This window comes from Sinocyclocheilus grahami, unplaced genomic scaffold (genome assembly GCF_001515645.1).
Source record: "Sinocyclocheilus grahami isolate Dianchi unplaced genomic scaffold, SAMN03320097.WGS_v1.1 scaffold137.1, whole genome shotgun sequence".
Taxonomy (NCBI): Eukaryota; Metazoa; Chordata; class Actinopteri; order Cypriniformes; family Cyprinidae; genus Sinocyclocheilus; species Sinocyclocheilus grahami.
The window spans coordinates 1,491,632-1,497,534 of NW_015505316.1; positions in this window are offsets into that span (position 1 = coordinate 1,491,632).

Consider the following 5,903-nt stretch of genomic DNA (forward strand, 5'->3'; position numbering starts at 1 on the left):
TAACGCTCACTCTGCATGCGTCCATGTCTCTCTCTCTCTCTCTCTCTCTCTCTCTCTCTCTCTCTCTCTCTCTCTCTCGCTCGCTCTCTCTCTCTCGTTCGTTCTTTTAACCCCTAATACGTCGCTGAAGTCACGCTTTAGTTCACAGACCCAGACCAAACAAGATTTGCACTCTCCGCCGCTTCTCAAACTTGGCCCATTTAAACAGCGGAGGCAGCGCGAGCGACCTCGAGGGGTCCGCGACGGACGAGGTTGCGTCACTGTTTCCAGTCACTGCAAAGAGTTCACTTCAAAGAAATCATTTGATTTAGGCTTTATTTTCCATTCTCATACTGCTATGTGGTTACTTTTATTCAGTTAAGGTGTTTTTTTAATCAAAAGATTTTTTGACTATAAATATACAAGTTAGTACATTATGCAGATATATAATGTGTAAATTTAAAGTGGTAAATGTTACCTGTGCAGTGTACGGTAAATTAAATAAATAAATAACTTATTTTTTTCTTAAATAAAAAAATATTTTTTTTTTTAAGAAATACACAATTTTAATACTTTTTCATATTTCTGTTGTTAGTTATGTATTTGGTTTACAGTATGCTGCACTACATGTTATTTTCTGTTTACTGCATGAATTTCAGTCTTCTTTGTTAGCTCATGTTGTGTTTATCTGAATGACACTTTTTTTATTGGAAAAAATGGCAAGAAAGGTCCATTTTGATTCTTTAGTTTGATATCATTTTGCACTTACTGTCATCATGTGGCCTTGTTGTAAAATAATGGAGGCTGTGGTTGCCAGAACTTTACAGTAAAATACATTCACAAGTTACAAAAGTAACAGGAGGGCTGTAAAATATACTGATGGAACATTCACTGTATTTTAATTTTAATGTAAACAAAATAAACAGTGCCTTGGAAAGCTATTGAATGTTTTGGCAGCAATAACCTGTTAATAATCATTTCATAATTATAATGCAAATCCTCTATAGTCTCTCAAACATAATGAAAACATTTTGATGTTATGCAATATATATATATATAAAAAAAATAAAAGGACAAATCTTACCGTTATGGGTAAACATATTAAACATTGCAAAAGCAATTATAAACCTACTTTATTTACTGTAAACAAATCAGATGAAACTGACTGTGCTATTTACATTCAACATCACCATTCCTTCAGACATTTTAAACAAGGCTTACTTTCCTTTTTTTTCGTTAATGGTTTTTATCCGCACTTTAACCTAATCGATATAAGATGTAGTCTATATATAATCAAACATGATCAGATGATTCTCTAGATGTTGTTGAATACTGTACCAGAGGTAATGTAGCTAATGGTTTCATTATTTCAATATAATTTCTATATTTTTTTAAACTGACTAAATATTTTTAAGGCAAAGATCATCATTATTGTTCCTTTTGTTGAATCTGCTCAGTCGCATAGACACCGTTTACTTTGCAAGCCTGTGAGTCTTAAACTTTATATGCATAATTTTAATCTAGAAATCAAAAACCGCCCCCACAAAGACATATCACAAGAAAACTGGAAACAACCTAAAGGTCAAAGGTTCTGAGAGACCTCAGGAGATCCCTGAAAGCCCAAGTGTGATGATCCCCCGCGGGGATACCCTGCCCCCGCACCCCTACTCTCTTCTACATTATAATCACTGGTGAGTCATGAGGGACTCTATTTATGAAGGAGGGGTTCCCCTAAATTTGCAGATGACAACGTAGCATTCAACCTACAGTTTGGTTCAGGACGGCTTCCCCTGAACTTTCATCCCCCACATTATCGCCAGTTCAGCAGAACAAGTCCTGTGGCATCCTCCTCTTGCTCATCAAAATGAAAGTGCCACCCACTCACACGGAGAGTGAAATGGTTTCATATTTCACAACATGCATGTTGAAGAAATGTCTCTGCTTTTGTTATATAAAGTTTGGGTCACTTCCCTCTCACATACTCACAACTACATAGCCAAACTCAAAGCTGAATGAATGGATAAATAAATAAAAATATGTACATTCAAAAGTATTGCATAGTACATAGTATGTAAACAATTCTTAAGGTCACTGTCTACACTACAGTTATTGATATCTATAACACAGCAGGAGGGAGTTGTGTTCATCCACTTGATATTAAAATGTTGGTAACAAAGTATTTCAGTTTTTTTTTTTTCGATTCTATTCATCTTTGATAGCTAAAGTTTTTCAGACTACAAACATCAAGTAAAATCTGAGGCCATATTGTTGCTATCAGAATATAATTTCGATACTTTGCCAAATAATTTCACATGAAAGACAACATACATACAGTAGGCCAATATTAAAAAAAAAAAAAGTATATGTATTATATGTTTGGTTCATTACCAAAAACCAAAATTAACTATGCACTTGTGAATATCTAAATGTTAAGTATTTATGGATTAAAAGCAGTATCACTTTCAGTAAAAATATGATTTCGTTTTCTGTAGGCCTTCCTATTATTACACAACTTCTTCAGTATAATACATGTCAATAACTTTGTTTTCTCCAGATTCACTCAGCGTAGGTCGCTGCCCACGGTCCTGTCGGATGTGGAGAACCCCCTTGCAGTCGTCCCCGCCTCCGCGCCGTTGTTGGCAGCGGCTCCGGAGCCACAGCGCTGCCGGCGGGGGAGAGAGGTAATAAATAACCCGGGGAGAGGAACGGAGACCGCCGGGCGGTGCACAGTCTGACCTGACAAATACTCACTGGAAAACCATCAGAGAGCGAGAGCCCACCCCTAATGCTTGGAGCCAGCCTTTCAGACATGAGCAGAAAAATATATAGGCCTGTCCATATTGGGAAAAAAACGGCGTCTCTCTCCCCCATCAACATTAAAACAGTGAAAAATGCAGCAACAATGATTAAAAGTGTATTTCTAATTAAAAGTATTTTACAAATGTAAAAAAAAAAAAAAAAAAAACACTTTTGGGAAAAAATTATGTAAATTCACATGTGATGAAGATTAAATGCATACAATATCAGTCTTCTAGAAAAAGCGATTTGACTATTCCACATGGAGAAGGTCACCCACTGGTGTATGCCGCCATGTTTACATCACATGACCAGCTTTGTCATGCAATTGGCACAGCTACAATGAAATAAATATGTATGTACAGGTGCATTTCAATAAATTAGAATGTTGTGGAAAAGTTCATTTATTTCAGTAATTTATTTCAGGGATTGTGACACATTGAACAAAAACCCACCAATTCACTATCTCACCAAATTAGAATATGGTGACATGCCAATCAGCTAATCAACTCAAAACACCTGCAAAGGTTTCCTGAGCCTTCAAAATGGTCTCTCAGTTTGGTTCACTAGGCTACACAATCATGGGGAAGACTGCTGATCTGACGCATTCTAATTTATTGAGATGCACCTGTATGTATGTATGCATGCATGCAGCATTTGTGAGACGTAAACATATGGAAACAAAAAGTTACAAAATTTGCTGGTAAGCTACAGCTGGTACTAAATACATTTCATACATCCAGGTCAACAGGTGTCAGTATAAAGTTCAAAACAACTCGTACTATTAAGACAAATAAGACAACAAAACTTGTACATTTATACAATAAACGCTATAATTTCTTTTATTTAAATTATTTTGACATTTTAAAAATCCTTTTCATATTTTATTAGTTCACATTTTATAAAAAATATTATATCATCATGGTTACTACAGTTAACTAAAACTTAAAAAAAACATTTAAAAAAATTGGTAGGCTACTTGACAAAAACATTAACTGAAATAAGTATTAAAAACTATTTCTTTCAGCTACAACAATTCTCATTTTAATTTAATATCTAGGTGTTCTAAAATAACTAAAACTGAAAAACTATACAGACACAAAAAAACAAAAACTACTAAAAATTACAAAAACAACAAAATTACTAAAACTTTAGAATTCAAATGAAAATTGAAAATATAAAAACAGAAACAAATATATATATAAATATATTTATTTATTTACAAAAACTATATTAGCATTCCAATGATACTAAAATAACATTGTAATAATAAAAATAATATAATAAATAAAGTTTTATGTCTGTCAAAATAAAATCTAGTATGTAGCCTGATGCTTTTCTTTCATCTGCATTTTCTACAGGTTCTCATAAAAGGAGGCTTCTATTGGATTTTAAATGGACTCTCCAGAGGGACTTTGGAGATCACAGTTGGCAGCTCATGCAGCGCCGGTAAAGTGATGCTGTGTAATGTAAAACCCTGAGCGTCTCCTCAGGTTTGTGCTGTCGTCTCGGCGCCCTCCGCTGCTCTCTGGAGATTTAGAGACCATGGAAGCAGTCTGTGATACCAACCGGCAGCCCGAACTACCACATGGGATTTATTTCCTAGCTGGACAGGTGGGCGGCCCGGGAGGATACTGATTTTAGCCCAGTGTCTGAAGCTGTCAACGCCATTAAAAGCAACCAAACCATACTTCCCTTGCCTTCCCTGAAAGCTTTACTTCACTGTTCTTAAAGGGTTAGTTCATGCAAAAATGAAAATTAGCCTATGAATTACTCACCCTCAAGGCATCCTAGGTGTATATGACTTTCTTCTTTTAGACGAATCCAGTCGGAGTTATATTAAAAAATGTATATATCTTCCAAGCTGTTTAATGGCAGTCAGTGGGTGTTGCAGTGCATCAGTTCAAAAACAGTGAAATAAAGCACATCCATCCATAATAAAAAGTGCCTCACATGGCTCCAGGGGGTGAACAAAGGCCTCCTGTAGCGAATCGATGCGTTTTTGTAAGAAAAACAACCATATTTAAAACGTAATAATCAATTTAATCTAGCTTGCGCTCACTGTTGTATACGGAAGCAGCTCCGGGTGGATGACGTAGGACGTCGGCGTTGCGCATGCGCCACTCAGAAGTGACGAACGCAGAAGCGCAGGGGAGAGATCAAAACAAAACAACGGTCACAAATTAAAAGTACAAAACGAGGATTTGTAAAGAAGAATGTCGGAGGATTTCAATATAAGCCAAGAGGAGACTGGTTTTTCTTTGCTAAAGTAAGGAAACTTTGCTTCCTTTGATCCTGTAAACAAACGGTGGATTTCACCAGCGCAACACCAACATCTTACGTCATCCTCCCGGAGCTGCTTCTGTGTACAACTGTTGGCGCAAGCTAGAGTAAAGTGATTATTAAGTTTTGAATATGGATATTTTTCTTACAAAAATGCATTGATTCGCTACAGGAGGCCTTTGTTTACCCCCCGGAGTCGTTTTTTTATTATGGATGGATGCGCTTTATTTCACTTCAGCTTGGAAGACCAAAGTCAATTTTTAATAAAGGAGGCCTTTGTTTACCCCCCGGAGTCGTGTGAGGCACTTTTTATTATGGATGGATGCGCTTTATTTCACTTCAGCTTGGAAGACCAAAGTCAATTTTTAATAAAACTCTGATTGGATTCATCTGAAAGAAGGAAGTCATATAAGCCTAGGATGGCTTGCGTGTGAGTAAATAATGGGCTAATTTTTGGGTGAACTATCCCTTTAATTGACAAAGTGAATATGCAATCACACATTACCGTTCAAAAGTTTGAGATCTGCAAGATTTTTTTAATGTTTTTGAAAGAAGTCTCTTATGCTTGCCAAGGTTGCAATTATTGGATTAAAAATACAGTGAAAACATTTATAATGTGAAATACAACTACAGTTTAAAATAGCTGTTTTAATATATTTTAAAATGTTATTTATTCTTGTGATGCAAAGCTGAATTTTCAGCATCATTACTCTAGTCTTCAGTGTCGCATGATCTTTCAGAAATCATTCTAATATGCTGAGCAGCTTTGTTTACAAGGACATTGGGACTATTATTGTCTGTTTCTACTACTATAGGCCAAAACACTGACATGATGTTCTGTACTT